Source organism: Carcharhinus amblyrhynchos, chromosome 4 (genome assembly GCF_965287045.1).
Source record: "Carcharhinus amblyrhynchos chromosome 4, sCarAmb.v2.hapA, whole genome shotgun sequence".
Taxonomy (NCBI): domain Eukaryota; kingdom Metazoa; phylum Chordata; class Chondrichthyes; order Carcharhiniformes; family Carcharhinidae; genus Carcharhinus; species Carcharhinus amblyrhynchos.
The window spans coordinates 57,022,634-57,042,348 of NC_137327.1; the positions used below are offsets into that span (position 1 = coordinate 57,022,634).

Consider the following 19,715-nt stretch of genomic DNA (forward strand, 5'->3'; position numbering starts at 1 on the left):
TGCAGCCCATTAATTCAATTTAAGTGCATTGGATGCGGGTGCAGATCACGCTATTCGCCTCAAGCCCAACTTTCCCAAGTTTTCGCGCCTGAAAATGGGTGTAATGCAATGGTAAATTCGGGCCCTTTGTTTTGATCATGACCATGCTGTAGGCCAGGACTGGGTTAATTCCTACCAGGCCAGGTTGCTTTCTTCCCTCAGATCTCACAAAATGCAGTGACTTGCCGTGAGGTAGACACATGTTGGTTTTATTCCTCTTTCCTTGCTGGATCTTGGCATTAGCTGCACAGCTGATGCAAACATGTTATCCACACTCAGTTATGCTGTAATTCAAGTTTGCTTTTGTTGACAAGCTATTCACGCTAGTACCATTCATCTGTCTCTTCATATTAGTCATAATTTATATTCATAATTGTGCATAATCTTTCTGGTGGGAATTTACATGCTGTGAAATCTGGGGAGAGTGTTCTTGTAGCAGTCAGTGAAAAGAATGTTGTTTTGTAACTCAAAGAATGCTCTAACTAGATAATGGCAACTTTTTTGAACAAGCCACAGACAACATGTAGTGAAGAAGCTGGTTCCTTGTTGTAAATACCGAGTGCTTGGTCACTCACTTGGAACCTACAAGTTGGATTAAAGAAACTTGATGTTTTAACAGGAAATCTCTGAAGGTAACAGAAGGAAGCTAGTTTAAAAGTAAATTGAATTGCTTTGCGATAATCTATCCAGAAAAGCTGAGTTTGAAATATTTTCCCAAATGAGGAGGTCTCCACACTGAAATAGCTCAGAGCAGCTTGCCACCCAGTCGGAAGATATGCACTCAACTGCAGCCATATTAGACTTGTCTTCAGCAGATTGCTATTGTGAGAAATTGTGATTAAGACGCGTCTTGCTATTTAATCTCAATCCTGCTGTTGAAATGTAAATTCTCAGACCCACTGATACCAAGACGTTAATGTACATGTCCATGCTGCAGTTACCAGATAGAGTGGGTGCTCGCTTCAGCAGCACATATACTAAAAAAATTGGAACGATACAGAGAAAATTAGCATGGCCACTGTGCAAGAATGACACGCAAATTTGTGAAGCGTTCCATAAAAAAAGTAGGTAATCATATTGATTGTGATTGTTATCCTGTTATCCTTTACAGTATGATTTCGGAGCTATATGTTCATGCACATGTATAAATAAGTACAACATCTAGAGTGCTACATCTCTCAGTACTGCACTAGAATAGGACCAGTCTGCACAGTCCATCGTGTGATCTGAGATACATTCAATTAAGTATTTTTGAAGTGTAGTTGCTGTTGGAGTGAGGTCTTGTGGTACAGTGGGTAGTGTCATACAGCCTGAAATTCCAGCATTTGAGTTTATAGTGTGATTATTTCAAACTTCTGGAACCATAAGACATAACATGCTGGCAGCAGGTGTCTGGAAGTAAAATCCAACCATTACTAATAAATGCTGAATTAGATTGAGAAAAATCAACCCTAAATAGGTAGTGCCAGAGAGAGGGAGGGAGGGAAAAAGTGGAGCAAATCGTACAAAAACTAACATGGCAGCTGTCACAGTAATGAATGTACAGCTGCAGCCCAGAATGAATTGGGAGGCAGATGATGTCCTAGAACATTTGAAAAATTTGAACAAAAGTGCAACTTGATATTTAGTAGCTTTCTAAAAAAACATCAGCGAAGACGAAAGGGTCAACTCCATCCTTTTGTGGGCAGGAGAGAAAGGCTTGGATATTTGCAAGAGCTGGAAAATTAATGAGGATGAAAATAAAAACAGATTTTTTTTGAGAAATGCAGCACACATCTCCCATCAAACTAAAGCATCAGATCCACTGATCAGGAATTTCAAACCATGTGGAAGGAACCAGGTGAGCTTATTGATAATTTGTTTTATTCATGGGATGTGAGCATGGCTGACCATGCTAGCATTTGTTATCCTTCCCTAGTTGTCCTTGGTGAGCCGCTCACCCACAGTGCTGTTAGGAAGGATGTTCCAGGATTTTGACCCAGCAAAAATGAAGGAAGGGCAATATAGTTCCAAGTCAGGAATCTGTGGACAATCTTCCTGCCTCAGCCCCAACTGAACCCCTCAAGGGGAAATTTGTGCGCAATTAATGTCCTGTTCATACTAGAGCTAGCATTAACCCAGTGGTAGGCTGGCCTGCCACCATGCGAGGAGCATGACATGCAAAAATATTTGGGCTGCCTGTGTGCTCTTAGAAAGGGCTCATTCAAAGGCACAAATACTTGATCAAGGGACCTAGAATCAGAAATGGTGGGGAATGGGACATTGTGAGTGTCCCCTGCCCTTGCTGCCACCACCTCCCCCCAACACTCCTCTTTCCCCATGATCCCCATCCAAGAAAACCCTTTATACCTTCACTTACATCTGATCTGGGTCACAGTGCATTGTGGGCTTATGGTGTATGTTATTCCAGCAGCAGGCATTGCTTCCTCAGTAACACTGTTGGTCAGTAGAGCTGCCAGTGTCTGATTGATCGGTAGCTCTCAGCAGGCAGGACCTTCCGCCCCCAGAATTCTGATCCCATGACACAGCGGTGAACTCTTAACTGCCTGACTGGTATGTAAAATTAGCAGGCCTTCCCAAAACAAGCAACACTGTACACTCAATGGCACTCCAGGCAGTGATCAAGACTTCATTTCCACCATAAAATTTCCCCCCAGTACATTTTTTAAGATAAAGAGGCTTGGTGTATTTCAATATGATTTAGGAACCATACATGTTCATGCATATGTAAAAATAAGTATCCAAAGTGCTATATCATTCATTATTGTCCTACAGTGAGGTACCAAGCAGCAACTTATCAGTCTGCATCACATGGTTTAACTTGTGAAGTGCATTCAGTGAAGCTCCAGCTGTTGAGTTCAAAGAAGTGTGATTATTTCAATCTTCTGGAAACCAGAAGACGTAAAAGTGGTTATGCCAGACAGTAGCCAGCAAGGAAAAAACCTGCTGGATACGTGCAAACATACGACCGTATAAAGTAGGAGTAGGCCATTACCCCCTCAAGACATTTGATAAAATTATGGTAGCTCTGACTATAGCCTCAACTCCACATTCCTTTCTACCCTCTCTGCCCTTAGATTCTTGATTGTCAAGGGAGTCAATCTAACTCAGCATTAAAAATATTCAGTGACCCTGCCTCCATCACTCTCCAGGCATCACCAATATTGGTCCTTCTGATGGTGAACCTGGATCTCCAAACTGTTGCACAACAGAGGGTAGTAAAGCCCTGGGTGTGGGTAATCCTCTTCCTCCTGCCAATATAAGTGGGACTTTGTAAAAGGGAAAAGGGATGTCTCTCAAAAGCAAAAGAGCAAAACAAATTTTGGTGTGGGCAGCAAAGTTGATACATTTGAACTTGTATTCCTAGCCATTTTGCTGAACTTTGTTTCAGTTACCACAAATTAAAACAGGGTAAAGGCATATAACAATAAGAATTGTTATATCCCTTGTGCGAGCTCCTGAATACAGCTGCCATCATTTTCTGAAGTGTTTTTCAGCTGGGGCATGGCTTGTTGGAAGTGAATCTCAACTGCTAGAAAAGGCGGTGTCTGCTGAAGAGCCCTGATCGAATGTCTGATTAGCTCCTTTAAAGAAACCCCACCATTTCTGATGTTTTCCATTGCATGCCTCGTGTCAGGAAAATGAAACCTGTCCTGATACTATTCCAAAACCTTTCAATAATTGCTTGTCATAGGGCCTGTTCAGTTTACACTGAATCTTTTTCAGTTGAGGAGGGCAAAGAGCAACAAACATATATTGTTTAGGCAGCATTTAGATTATTGGCACCTTTAGAGTAGGCAGGATATTGGAGTTATGCAAAGGCTACAGCAGAAATAAGTGATTATTGTTAGGAAGAAGAAGATGATGATTTTTTTCCCTTGAAGCAAAAAGTATAAAGAAGGAAATTTTACCAATTTCAACATCATAAAGGATTTTTAGAAGGTACATAATTAATGAACGAGTGATTCTGCTGATTGTCAATTACCATGGTTTATCATTGGATGAGCAAAGAGGAAAGCTACCTGATTTTTTTGGATGAAATAACTGGCTATGGAGACCAAAGTCTGTAGCACCATGGGAATGGGGTAATTATTTAAAAAGGTGGAATGTTAAAGGACATGGGAAAGAGAAAGGAAATGCAATTAGGTTAGATATTTTTTCAGCTGTAGGGCAGAGGCTGGGTGAGCTGAATAACTTCCTCCTATAATTTCTATACAGAGAAAAAGTGATTAGAAACTATGAATATTGAAAACACACAGCAGACCCAACAGCATCCGAACAGGGAAGAAGCTGTTTCTCCAACATGACGGCAGTAGGAAATCTTTTAATCTTATCCAGAATACTCCAGGGAACCAAGGGGGAATTAATTTCTAAGGGAGCATCCTTATTTATAGATTCTTGCAGTGCATCACGGCTCATGCAAGGAAATGAGGAGGAATGTTATTAAAGTAGCAGTGGCTTTTCTCATAGTGAGATGAGAAGATGCCTGACTGGAATTTTCCCAAAAAATTCTAAGTGAAAACTGCACTAAGTCATGCTGTTTTTATTTAGTGGGTGTTCAGAGAAGAATCTCCCAAGTTCTGTGCACTGCAGAGGTCATGAACATGTATATCATTATAAAGCTGTGGGCGGTGCCTATTCCTGCTGGACATTCTGGCAGCATAGCGCCAAGCGGGCAAATGCGCATGCACCAATCTGCCAGCGCCAAGATTGGCGCATGGGGGGTTACTCCGCACTGCTGGCTTCGCACAATCCCTGCATTGCCGATTCTCTGAGCACCCCACCCTCCACAGCCCAATTGCTGCCCCCCCTGACAATTCCAAGGCCAGCCCCAAACCTCCCCCTCCCAACCCACTCCAGTCTACAGTTACCCCCTGCCCCTCCAGCCCACCCTGATAGTTGGCCTTGCTCCTTCCCCTACGGATCCTGAATGCAGAGTGGCAGCAGGACACACCCCCCACCCCCACTGACTGCCCCACCCCACACAGTCCTCTCCCTCCCAGCACTGCACCCTGTCCAATGGGCAGTGCCAAGGTGCCCCATGGACATTGGCACTTTGCCCCTTGGGCAGTGCAAGAGGCACAGACTGGCACTGCCAGACTGACAATGCCCAGGCCTCCTCCCCTTCCCCCACCACCCAATCCTCTCAGGGGCCATGATTGCCTCCCTTCATTCAAGCTACTGTAATCCCCGCTGGATTGAACCTCTGTGGTGGGAGGGGGCAGGAGATGCTAGCAGGCCCGGAGAGTTAGATCTGCATTGAAACCACAGCTGGCTGCACAAACCTTGTTCAAACTGCCCAATGTCATGCTGTGAATGAACCCAATTTCTAGTATAAGTCTGAAATTTGTTTGTGATAAATGCAGATGGTTGTTATCAGTGTGGGCCCAATGGGCTGAATTGTCTCTTTCTGCATTGTAGGGATTCTATGATTAGGCACTCAACTGCTCCATCATATAATGAAAGCACCAAAATCTCAAACAACAACTGAAAAGCCCCAGCTAAAGTTTCTGCAATAAACAAAGTCAGCAGATGAGGAGATGGGAAACATATAGGGCAAATATATTTAATATGCAGTAATGGGAGACAGGAATGACACACACATTTCTTGGTATGCTTGACCCAAAGAAGAATCTGCATAAAAGTAAAATATCAGCTTCCGTGTCAAAGGTGCCATAGATATACCTTTTATACCATAAGGTATACCACAGATTTAACTTGCATCTTTAGGTTATGCTCATAAACGATGAAGTTATTAAAAAATTGAAGTGCATTCTTTCCATTTGGAGCAAAGTGATGGGGTATTGGAAACTGCAACATTATAAAGGGAATGTTATTTGAATCAGTACTGTGGCATGTCAATCAATGGCTAAATGTAACATAATCCAGTCCATTAAGTATGGTTGACACTTTAAACCTTCATTCATAATGAAAGTATTAGTAGATTTTCTGTTGCATTCTTTTAGTTGCAGTGCAGGCTTCTTGTTGGAATGTGAAGCTATGTGTAGTTATTTGTACATTGTTAGTGAGTGCCATATGTTGCCTGCAAACAGAGCTGCAGTTTGGCTCACTGGGGAATGACAAACACACAATTCTTTTGAATAGTGTCATCAATTTTGATGTATGGCTTTTCCAATAAAAAGCTCATTTTAATGGATGGTCATGTTTTTCGCTGTCATGCATCATAAATCCTCTCCTTTGATTTCAGTGTTGTTAGGCTATAAATAGGGTATCATGTATAATTTGGGTTTCATTCATTTCACACTAGGGTAAATTATTCAGTTCAAAAGGGTAAAGGATGAAGATCCTTTTAGGATGGCGCCCCCAGAGAAATGGCTCCCCTGGAGCTCAGCAGCCAGCTTCTCAGGTGACCAGAGACTCCACCCACCCGCCCCCATCCCTGCACTCCCACTGGCAAGAATCACATTATGGCTTCTGTATTGTACGGAGTGCCGTACATTACCATTATTTGTGTCACTGAAAAAACTGGCAAGCAAACCCACTTTTCAGCACCTAAAATTTTTTTGAGAATATTCCGCCACAGTCTGGTCATAGAATTAGTATATAAGTTCAAATTATATTCTTTTTCTCTCCACTTAATCACCTCATCTATAGTTAGAACATAGAATATAGAAAAACTACAGCACAACCAGGCCCTTCGGCCCACAAGTTGCACCGATGATATCCATACCTACTAGGCTTACCTATAACCCTCAATTCTATTAAGTCCCATGTACTCATCCAGAAGTCTCTTGAAAAATTTGCCTCCACCACCACCGACAGTAGCCGATTCCACTCACCCACCACCGTCTGAGTGAAAGACTTACCTCTTTACCCACTCCCCAGCACCTTAAACCTGTGTCCTCTTGTAGCAACCATTCTGGCCCTTGGAAAAAGTCTCTGAGAATCCACCCGATCAATACCTCTCAACATCTTATACACTTCTATCAGGTCACCTCTCATCCTTCGTCTCTTTCTTAGGAGAAAAGACCGAGCTCTCTCAACCTATCCTCATAAGGCATGCCACCCAATCCAGGCAATGTCCTTGTAAATCTCCTTTGCACCCTTTCAATAGCTTCCACATCCTTCCTGTAATGAGGTGACCAGAACTGAGCATAGTATTCCAAGAGAGGTCTGACAAGGGTCTTATAAAGCTGCAGCATTATCTCCCAACTCCTAAACTCAATCCCTCGATTGATGAAGGCCAGTACACCATACGCTTTCTTAACCACATCCGCTACCTGAGAGGCCCATTTAAGAGTCCTATGGACCCGGACCCCAAGGTCCTTCTGATCCTCTAGTGCCTATTTCTATATATACCATTGTTTTCCCTATGTCACTTAGGTGACGCTTGTTTTCCTACTGCTACTCTAATTCTACAGCTGGTCTCATCAGTTCTCCTTTAATCCAATTTCTTGTCTTGGGGCCTTCATGATGGTTTCCATCTTCTTGGATGTCTTGTGTAACCCATCACCATCACTTACATGACCAGATATTCAATGGAGTCAGTCTACTCAAGATTTGGTGCAGGGCACTCTGCCAGCGCTAACATCATGCCAAAGGGAAGCTGCTTAGCAAGCCAGATTTAATACACAACACATAAAGAGATATTCATACAGATGGCCAAGAGCTAGCTTTTAAGAATCATCTTAAAGAAAGAGAGAAAGCTGGACAGGTAGAGATGTTTAGGGAAGGAATTCCTGAGCTTGAGACCTTGGCAACTGCAAGCATGGATGCCATTGGTGAAACAATGAAAATCGGGAATGTGCAAGAGGCTCAAATATCTAAGACAGAAAGGGTTCTGCAAACTGTCAATGAATCTCGCTGACTCCCCATGAATTACTAAAAATAAATTTATTTATGCACCAGATTATTGTGTCATGTGCTATTGCACCAATAGATGGCAACGTCACACCATGTACACTTTATTTTCACTGGAGCATAAATGTAATTTGATTTCATAGAAAATAAAACAATCTTACATGCTCATAAACATCATGGGTGGAGTTTTCCGTTCTGTTTTCAAAGTGTTGTCGCAGGCAGGAAAAGTGATGTATAGACTGCCATCTGCATTGCTGGCCTCTCCCACAACATTTTCAAACACTTGGGAAAAAGAAATGTTGGAGCCTGATCCGCTGGCAACATTGGCCTTCCAGATATCAGAGTGCCCTTTTCTCCGTAACCGACTTAAAAATCAAAACTCAGATCCCCCCGTGGACACTGAGACCATCCCCCATGTACAATGGAGAAGCCCGCTAATGATACTCAAATGTATTTAAATAAGGTTCCTGACCTTCCAGGGTGTGAACTGTGTTCACCAGTGGAGGGGGGGGAGACAATCACGCCGCAAGATCTCACCAGCGAGGATCTAGTTTTCCCTCTCTCTCAGGAGTTTGCATCTCTATCACAATTTCTCAGCAGAAAACAGGAGTGCAAAATCCCGGCCTATATCCTATCAAAATGATTACTGCCGAAGTATGGACAAAATATAAAAATGTTGGCTCCAAATTAACTATAATATTTTTGCAAAGTCTGTACTTAAATTGTGTTAATCTGACAGCATCTGCTTACTTACATTGCCCCTAGAGAATCCTAATTGCCTAAACTAAACCATATGTTCAAATCACGGAATCAAAGAAGCACTACAGTACAGAAGGAGGCCATTCAGCCCATTGGATCTGCACCCACTCTCAGACAGAGTATGTTACCCAGGCCCACACCCCACCCTAGCCCCACAAACCCACACATTCACCCCACTAATCCACTTAACCTACACATCTTTGGACTTTAAGGGGCAATTTAGCATGGCCATTCCACCCAACTTGCACATCTTTGGACTGTGGGAGGAAACCGGAGCAGCCAGTGGAAACCTACGCAGACTCAGAGAGAACATGCAAACTCCACATTGGCAGTCACCCAAGACTGAAATCGAACCCGGGTCCCTGGTGCTATCAGGCAGCAGTGCTAACAACTGTGCCACCATGCCACACTTATCATAGAATACATTCTCACAATGCAATGTATTAAGGTGACTTGCATAGGAACAGGGATAAGTCATTCAGCCACTTCAGTCTGTTTCATCATTCAATTAGATCATGGATGATCAATATCTGAAATCTACCAATCCACCCTGGTGCCATATTCCTTTAGTGCCCTGCCTAAAAAAATCCAGCAATCTGTTTTGCCATTTTAGCTGACCCCTAGCCTCAACAGCTTCTTGCAAGAGAGTTTCAAATTTCCATGACCCTTTGTGTCGAAAAAATATTATTAGCTATTTTACCCATTACATTAACCAACAAGTACAAGTACCAACCAGAGCACGTCTGTATGAATGCTTAGCCAGGAGTCTAGTGCTCATCTTGATTATAAATGAATTTCCACCATTTCCTCAATATTGATATACTTGACCCAGGAATACCAGTTAGAGTGTCGAATAGCGTGAAGAAAGCTTACTTGGCATTGTTCCAATCTCATGTACATCTGCTATGTAAGCACTTCCATTTACCCCACAGCAGCCCTTATTGGGAGATCAGTGTGACACTGTTGTCTGGATATGATTGTTGAGGAGCCCTGCATTACAAACTGATATCAATTGGAAACTTAACTACCCAAATGGTGGTCCTAAATGCCATACAAGAGAAGAGCTTTTCTTACCAGTTGCAGCCCATAAACCCAATTAAAGTTAATCTAATCTATGACTGGTCAGATCTACCCTTCTTCGTGTATCTAACTAATGCCCTCTTAAATATCTGTAGAAGAAGGTGATAATTGGGCACTTCTAGAAACATTTTTTTTTTTGGGGGAATTTTCCCATCACGCCCACCATGGGAATACGAGTGGCTCGGAGGGCAGACCATGCAAAGGTCTATTAACCTTGGGTAGGATTTTCCGGTTTTGAAGCGAGCACAGCCGGAAAATTGTGGCACCTTTTAGTGACAGAGTGGGATGGGAACTTTATTTCAGTTTGTCAAAAATTAAATGAAAGCAGTTTAAAGATAATCCGATATAATGGTTATAACTATGCCATTTTTAGCAATGGCTAACTAAGTGCACCAGAGCACTGAAATAGTCCGAATCAATTGCAAATTACATTCTTGTGATCATGATGCATTGTCCCCATCCTTTTTTAAAAAGATCACTACAGCCTTTAGCACAGCTGATCGCACCATTCACTTCCAATGCCTCTCTTCATTGTCCATCTGAATGGGACTACAGTTGGCTGGTTCCAGTCTTGCATATCTAGTCTTATCCATGTAATTTCTTGCAGTGACTTTCCTTCCTGGTCTTGCCAGTCCCTTGGTGTTCTCCAAGATCAATCCTTGCCTACCTCCTGTTTCTCATCCAAAGATATGATGCCAGTTCCCCATAAACATCATGATTCAAAAGCTCTCCTTGTTGTCCTCCGGCCGCTATGAACAAGAGTTAATCCAAAACTCTGCAGTATGTAACTTAACTGGCACCAAGTCCTGCTCACTGAATATTCCTGTGCTCACTGGTCTACCTTGACTGCCGGCCCAATAGGGCCTCAATTTAAAAATGATCATCCTTGCATTCAAATCCCTCCACTCCTCTTAAATCTCCTTTAACTCTATCGTTGAAGATTTTCCCTCCACCATTAATGGTCATATTTGAGGTGTAAGCTGTACAATTTGCCCCCAAACCTCTCTGATTTCCTGTCCTCCTTTACAACACTGCTTAAAGCCTATGTATTTTTATAAAATCTTTACTTAGTTGTCCTGATATTATGGCATGAAGTCAATTGTTGTCTGACTGCGAAGAGACATGGATTGCTTGCTTGCATTAAAGGCATATGTAAATGCAAGTTGTTATATTTGACCTTAAACTTGGGATACAATGAGCACATTAGTATGGCAGGAAATAGTATACTCTGAACAAGTTGACTCTCTGCCCCTCAGTGCAGGCACAACACTGTCTATTTGTTTTTAAACTTGAAGTGTTGCTAAACATGAAATATTGTGAGGACATTGATTCAGATCTGTAATTCCATCTGCATTGTATAAAACTAGCATAGCCAATTTGCTAGGCGGACTTATATGGCAACTTCACACAGCAGATCAGTAAAGAATTGAATTCCATCACAATCTTCACGCCCTAACAAACAAAATAAGGATTTCAAATTGGGGTTACATTTTCTGCTGTCTTTATGGTTTGGTGATTATCTCTCAAAAGGTAACAACAATAATGTGTGTTGTGACCCAAACTGAAGTGACTGTTAAATACTGCCTTTATAATGGAAGCTGTCCATATATTAAATGGAGCATGGCAGACAATAATTTATGGGAAACAGCCTTTGTTCAGAAACCAACTAGGCCAAAGTAGCTGTGATGGAATGGAACAGTTAATTTGAAAGGCAATGTGTGGAGAGACAGTGTTCCTTCTCTCCCCCCAACTTCCATGCCTGCCCCCATTTCTTCTAATAATATAATCTTCCCTTTATATTAGAGATTAAACCTGTCTACGGAAAATTATTAAATTTATAAAATGTGCGTTTTGTTTTAATGTTGTTGAAGAAAAGACAATGCAATGGTCACTAAGCATGGACAAGTGATAGTCATCGACTTCAGGAAGCATAGTGAAGGACATGTCTACATCAACGGGGATGAAATAGAAATGGTCAAAAACTTCAGGTTTCTAGGTGTTCCAACCACCAACAACCTGTGCAGGTCCCTCCATGTCAATGCTACAGTTAAGAAAGCCCACCAACACTTCCACTTTCTCAGGAAGCTTAGGAAAGTTGGTATTTCCACTATGACTCTCACCAATGTTTACAGATGCACCATAGAAAGTATCCATTTCAGATGTATCACAGTTTGGTATGGCTCCTACTCTGACCAAGACCACAAAAAACACCAAAGTGTTGTGAACATAGCCCAATCCATCATGCAAAGCAGCCTCCCATCCATTGACTCTGCTGCCTCAGAAAAGCAGCCAGCATAATTAAGGACCCCATGCACCCCGGACATGTTCTCTTCCATCTTCTTCCACTGGGGAAAAGATACAACAGTCTGAGATCTCATAATAAGAACAGCTTTTTCCCTGCTACCATCACATTTTTGAATTGATCTACCTTGTACTAAGTTGATCTTTCTCTATCCCCTAGCCATGACTGTAATACTACATTCTCCTTTCCTTCTCCCCTATGTACTCTATGAATGGTATGCTTTGTCTGTGTAGCATGCAAAAAACAATACTTTTCACTATGTACCAATACATGTGACGATAAATCAAATCAAAAAGAATGTGGGCCCATTGGTGAATGAAGAGAAATGTATGGGTAGGTAGATTGGCCATGCTAAATTGCCCCTTAGTGTCAGGGGGACATGCTAGGGTAAATGTTTCAGTGCAGACTCAATGGACTGAATGGCTTCCTTCTGCATTGTAGGATTCTATGATTCTATAAGAGGTGTCTTTGAAGTTAATACTAAGATTCATTGATTATTTGATCATGTGGAGTAAGGGCAGAAAGGGACTTGGCTATGTTGTAATCTCTTTCCCTCATCCTCCACTTCCTTCTCCTTCTCCTGAGCTTCTCGCCTGGCAGTTGGTTACAAGTGCTTATTGGTTTCCTTATTGGTGAGATTGTGCAGCATTCAATCACAAAGCTTGATGCAGATGAGTAATCCTTCAGAGTGGTGTAGGCAGCAGAACTATTGTTTGAGGATATCGATGGTGTGCTTTGTGTAAAGCTCCTTGTGGTTCTTACTAGCTTTATTTTGGTCAACCCGTGCTACTGTATACTGAGGGTAACAGGTGTTTCTCATGATCATTCTTAACATTTAAAGAAACCAATTTCCCTCTCGGGCTCCACAGTCAGCCTCCTGTATGTCAATGTTTTATTCATTATGTTAAGATTTAATGGCAATTATATTGTTAAAGTTCAATAGCAATTGCATTGTTAAACAGGTGATGGGTACTTGTACACCTATAACTGGGGATAGAAGCCTTCCAAACTCAGCAGGCTCTGTGAGGCATTACAGACCCCCACAATCACATTTTAATTTGATATTTGTAAGCTTCCTTTCTGATCCTGTCTTCTGTTGCAGTTTCCCTTTAAGGGGCTGCTCCTTTAATTTGTTCATTTGATCTTTTTTGTTTATTTATTAATTTGTCTCTTTTTTATGAATTGATTTATTTAAGATACAATAAGTGGGGATAGAGGCCTTCCCTGGCCAGTAAGCATTGTTGGGGATGGGGGCAACCATCGTCACTGGAAACGGCATTTTGAAATCAAAGTTTGTTAAGTTTTCTTTGTAATTTTAATTACAATGTCTCTTTAAGAGACTATTCCTTAATTTGATTTGTTTAATTTGTGTTAATTGTTATATCAAAAGAACATAAATGGCGATAGCTGGAACACTGTTGACTATGAACTAAATCAATAAACTCTACCAAGCAAAGAAAGCTGCTGTGACTCAACTTTACCAACCAGCATTAATCCAGTTAACATCTGTGCACATAGGCACAAGCTCTATCAGTCACAAGCTCTGTCAGCATTGGATTAACTTTAGGGCTAGCATCTGACCAGCTGTGGTGGGTCAAATACAGGTGGCATAGAGGACTGCCTCAGCCTGAAGGAATCTTCTAAATAATATGTTGCCCATGACTGCACACCAGTTGTACATCGAGGAAATGAAATCCCTTTCAGGATATGAAAGTGGTTGAATTCACATGAGATGTTTGCATGGTAGTCAACAACTTCCTTCATGATGAGGGACCCTGCAATCCTAGAAAAACAATAATGATCAGCTTATTAGACCCTGGTAATGCTGTCCTTGCCTTGCTTTAATGTTAAATTTGTAGCTTTAGCAACTGACAGTTTTCAGTTATAACCTCTTTAATGATGTGAAGATGTCTCAGGTGTTGGTCATTCCTGAAATTGAGATAAGGTTGTTCTCTTAAGTACCTTTTGGAGATATTGCCTCCTGCTAAGAGGTCTTTTCCCTTTCTCCTCCTCCCCCTAAATTTAGCAGCATGGCCCTACTCTTTGTGGCCTCCCTTCAATTCTCCAGTTATGTTTAATTCCCAGAGGAAAGCCTAAGAGGCCACTCATGTCCATCAGCAACTTATTTCAGCACAAGCTTCTAAATTAACAGAAAAGTAGTCCAGCAGCAGTCAGACCAATGCCTTGAGTTATTCAAATCTTAGCCAAATAAAGAAAAACTTCAAGAACACATACCGTTACACCAGCTGCCAAAATAAATAATCCAGCAACCAGCATGTCTCTGTTGAATGTAGAACAGAGCACCAAGAAAATTACATCACAGGAACAGGCCCTTCAGCCCTCCAAGCCTGCAGTGACCAGCCTATAATGCCCTAATCTTCCGGGGACCATATGCCTTTATTCCCATTCCATTCGCGTAGTTGTAAAAATGCCCCTTGAAGCTCTTATCTCTCTTATTTGCCTGGGAGAGTTCTAGGTACCCACAACCTTCTCTGTACAAATAAACATGCCTTGTACATCTCCTTTAAACCTTGTCCCTTGCACTCAAAATTCATGACCTGAGAAGTTGCCGCAAAGTGAGTGAAGGATTGCCAGGTGCTTGTGTCTTGATGATAGCCAGACCATGCTCTTGCTGACAGCCCGCATCTCCCCTTCTTTTGACAGTTCCAGCACCCACTCCTCAAAGGGGGTGAGGACCCAGAAGTCTGGCTCACACCATCTGTCTTTGCCCTCTCTCTGGTGTTATGCCCAGTCTTCTCCTGTGGAGACAGAGGGAGCCATGAAAGAAATGATGGCGTGATTCCTGCAGAATATCAGGTGGTGGCCCTTAAAGGGCAAGCGCAGTGGGGCTCTTAATGGGGATAGGAAGTAGGTGCTTGGGGGTCAGGAGCTGAAAACATGCAGGATACTGGAGATGGGAAGATCTGGGGGAGATTTGGGGGAAGTTGCTAAATGGGGTTAAGTACTCACCCTTGCTGCCCGGATAAGGTCATTGACCTTTTTGTGGCACTGCTTCCCAGTTCGGGGGGCCAGTGCCCTGGCACTGACTGAGATGGAGACTTCCTCCCAGGCCACAGTGCCATCAGCCCCCTTGGGTCTGCATCCTCCTGGGGGAAAAAGGGTCTCCCGCCTCACCTCTATTGCATCCAGTAACCTCCATAGGTTGCCCTCAGAAAATTGGGAGGTTGGTTCATCCTTTTTTTTCATAGAGCTGTCCCTCATTAGAGCAGATCAGCAGCAGGCAGTTTGGCAGAGCATTCCAACAAGTAAAATACAGTTTGCTTGTTAGCATTGAGGAGAAGGCAAGTGAGCACTTGCATGTGCTGATGGGGGTAGTGGGATGGGGGGATGAGGGGGTGTGGTGGGGAGGGGTGGTGGATCAGTGCCTCAATGATTGGGGACAGGGCAGAGAGAGAGAAGTGTCAAACGGCCATTGGAGTCCGGATCAGATGGGGGCCTTGTGTGGGAGGGTCCGGGGTGGGGGGAGGAGGGATCACTCTGCCTGAGATCAGTGGGGGGGAATGGGCGGTCCAGTGCTACTCTGCCTGAGATCAATGGGGGGGAATGGGAGATCTGCTGCCACTCTGCTTGAGATTGGTGGGGGAAAGGAAAGGGGGCCCGCTGCTACTTTGCCTGAGATCAGTGGGGGGGGAATGGGGGGGGGGCTTGCGATTGGTCTAGGTGGTGGGGGTGGGGGTCACAAGGGGGTCAGGAATGTTGTGGGGATGGAGCAACATCTGTGGGGGAAGGAGGAGGCATTATCCAGCCCGTGAGGGATGTGGCAGCAGATTGGTATTCTTTTTTACGTGCATGCACAATTGGAGCTTGGTATGGTTCCTGCTCTGCCCAAGACCGCAAGTGAACTACAAAAGGTTGTGAATGTAGCCCAATCCATCACGCAAACCAGCCTCCCATCACTTGACTCTGTTTAAACTTCCCGCTGGCTCGGCAAAACAGCCAGCATAATTAAGAACACACATACCTCGGACATTTTCTCTTCCACCTTTTTCCTTCGGGAAAAAGATACAAAAGTTTGAGGTCACATACCAGCCAACTCACGAACAGCTTCTTCCCTGCTACTGTCAAACTTTTGAATGGATTTACCTTGCATTAAGTTGATCTTTCTCTACACCCTAGCTATGACTGTAACGCTACATTCTGCACTCTCTCATTTCCTTCTCTATGAACAGTATGTTTTGTTTGTATACTTTTCACTTTATGTTAATACATGTGACAATAATAAATCGAATCAAATCAAATCAAAAAAATTAGTTCATTGAGGTGGGATTTTCCAATTCGTAATGCCAATCCCAAGGCTGTGCTAAAGTAATTCAACAAGGTGTGGGAGATACCAATAATGCACAATATCTCCATAACAAATAAAATAATGTGATGATTCATTAGAACTCATTTCACCTTGGATTCTGTTCCCTTTCATCCTTTCTCAGAACTTTATATCATGTCCCTTCCCCCAACTCCATGTCATTAAACAAATGTTGAAGAAATATAGAAATCAGTTAAAATTAGTTAGGTGGTGTCTTTTAGTGCTGTGTTTGTTTTTCCTGTTTGCATTTTCTCTCCAGCACAAGAAGACCAAGAGTGTGCAGCAGTCACCTTCAATCCACAGAGACTCCATCAGTGCCCCCAAAACCTGGTTCTGGTCACTGATGTACAGGAGTCAGATTTCAAGCTTTAGGTTAGTAGAGGGCTTGATTGCTCTTACCTTGAGCTCAAATTGTAAAAATTCAAAATGAGAGGAACTGCATCATAAGTATAAGCTGGAGGAGGGGATGCAGGTATTTTTCCTTGTTAACTTTTTCCATCATCTCCTGTAGATGCCAACTCTTACCAAGGTGACAAGGGGCAATCCCATTACCCTTGTTGCCATGATCATTCCTCACATGATCCCAGCTGATTGGCATATCTGGGTCATTTAAACATTGAAATTATTGCCACTGAACCTAACAGGATCCTCAGCCAGCTTTTATCCTCTGCCTCGTCAGGAGCTTGAATCCTGCCTGATATAATTTTAAAAAATCTTTCCTTATTGGAGGAATTTTGAAGTCAATTGAAGCAGCCCACTGCCACCCAGACCCAGACTTCAGCACAGATGGAAAATTAAGCCAACGCAGTTCCAAGGCTTGGATAGACATTGTGCAGTGGAGCTCCTGATCACACTTTATTCTCATTATCTTCTTTATCTAATCTTTTCTGGAAGGCACTGATTTATTGCAGAGATATGGGCCACAATTCTCCCATCCCGACCCACAAATTTTCTGGTGGGTCGGGGTGGGAGATGCGTGTCGCCGGCCTTGTTCCAGGATTTGCACATACACCAGGAATGGATGCACGCCTCTCAGAGCCGGAGAACAGTTGCAGGCCAGACCACGCTGGAAACTAGTAGAAAGGCAGATAAGTAATTTGAATCTATTTTTAATATGTCTTAAATGTCTTTTACACTTCATTATCAGGAACTTACCGATTCTGATTGAATCTCCCACCCCACCAGGAATACTTCATTCTGGCAAGGTTTAGAATATCTCCCCATGTTCAGGGAACCAGCGAGAGATTCGGCCGAAATGAAGAAGGGGCAATCGGGGCCCCGCCAAGAGGTCGGGCAGCGGGGGGTGCCCCGTGGGCATGGGCACCCTGACAGTGCCAGTCTGTGCTCCTTGGCACTGCCCAAGAGGCAAAGTGCCCACCAGTCATTGGGCAGTGCCAAGGGGGTGGGGCCTATTGTGCGTGGGAGCTAGGGGTGATCGGTGGGGAGTGGGGGGGATCCTGTTGCCACTCTGCTTGGCGATCGGTCTGAGATGGAGGGTGAGCAGCAATTGGGGTGGGCTGCTGAGGAGGGGCCTGCCTTCCGGGGTGGGGGTGGGGGGGAGGGAGGGGGGTAATCTAACCCCAGGGGGGGAGGGTGGGGGGGCTCAGCAGGAGGGGAATGGTCTGCCGGGGTGAGGTGGTGGGGGATTTGCCACTGCTGGGGAGGATGGTGGAGGCTGGACATTGGGGCACTTGGTGGGGGTCAGGGCTGGCCCAGGAGATGTCGTGAGGATTGTGATTGGGCCATGGCGGGGGAGGCAGTGGAGGGGCAACACTGTGGGGGTCCAGGCTGGTCAGCAATCGAGCTGGCCAGCAAACAGAAAGTCTGAATATCGGAGTCACTGTGCATGCAGAGTTCCAGAACTGTCAGACTCTGGCACGAATAAGCCCTGCCCTCCTGGGTTTTTCATGAAATTCATGATTGGGATCTCTGCAGTGCACAGAGTGGAGAGATTAGAGTGAGAAGTTGAGCTGATAAAACTGATCTAGAACAATTTTCCCACCAATTCAGTGCTTTTGGAAGAATAACGGCCCCAGTTCCTAGTTAACCTCTTGCGCCTCACTTCAATGGCCATAATTCACTTCCCAAAAGGAAAATGCAGTTCAAGATTTTAAAGCCTTGGTTACAAACCATTATACAGGCACCAGTTGTACGGAATTTCATTTTAAGGTTTATAGACAACTTATGACATGTTTAACCGGTACCTTTCATTTCCAGATTTTATGAAATTTTCCCTTTGGGTTGTGAGTTTGGACATAGTTTGAAGAATAGATGGGGACCAGCCAGGCTTCTACTGCATTGCCTAGGGATCCTCTCTCTCTCTCTCTCTCTCTCTCCTATGTTCACAGATCGTGTGAATCTATGGAACTGGGGTGAGTACAGTGACACTGCTCCCCATGGTTAATTAGTCTGGCAGCACTAACTATATAGGTTTTACGTTTGAAAGAAAACTTGGTGGGTTGTGTCCCAAAGAATATCAGCAATATCGCGGATAATAACTAAGTCACTGGTAAGTGGTAAAGACGAGGGGCGAAAGGGTTTCAGATGTGGCAGAGATAGATTATAATCAGTGGTTAGAATGCTTCATGTCATGCAGTGTTTCTCTTGTTTTCAGATTATTTGAGTGAGTTGAAGTTTTAAATCAATTTAAAACTTCCTTCAGATTAGGCTCTTTTCCCACTAACATTTGTACACTATGACCTTGGCTTTTCCTTTTATTGTCAACCTTTCATCAGATGGAAGTGGTTTCCAGACTGACAACATATTTCAAAACCTCACCCATTTCTTTTGCCAATTCTCTTCAGGGTTGTTCAAGGTTCACTGCAATGGAAAGCTCAAAGAAAAAGACGAGGGCTAGGAATATGCAGCAGGTTTGTCCACAACAGAAAAAAGAAAAGATTCTTGTTTCATTTGATTTTGCCTTCCTGTTATACACTTAAATTAGTGATTCTCTAAATGCTCCTCTTTGTACAAGTAGAGTTGTACAATCACACAGACAGAAGGAAGCCATTTGTCCCATTGTATTAGTGCTAGCTCTTTGAATGCGCTAATTAATTAATCACACCTCTTTGTCCTAAACCCATAGCTTTGCAAAAGTTTCCTTTTTATGTTTTTTTTCAATTCCTTTTTGTAGAATCTGCTTCCACCACCCTCTCAGTCAATGCAATCTCTCAACCTCACCCCCACCCCAATTCATCATCACCGGAAATTTGCCCCCTGCCATCGTTACCCCATTCCTTGGCATTGCCATGAGACACTGCCCTGCCATGTCCCTGATTACCCGGCAGCTACTCTGGTCTCCACCCCCCAACCTCCCCCTGCATGGTTACCTTGATTGCTGGAGAGCAATAGTGATTCCTTCTGACGTCACAACATCTGACGCAGATGATA

At 43.4% G+C, this 19,715-nt stretch overlaps 1 non-coding gene across 1 annotated transcript; it reads left to right on the top strand.

Moving 5' to 3' along the window:
• The first annotated feature begins 992 nt into the window (after nucleotides 1–992).
• LOC145342757 (U6 spliceosomal RNA) lies at nucleotides 993–1,102 on the top strand. Its single transcript, XR_013886613.1, has one exon. It is a non-coding gene; the product is annotated as a U6 spliceosomal RNA (small nuclear RNA).
• Nucleotides 1,103–19,715: the final 18,613 nt, after the last annotated feature.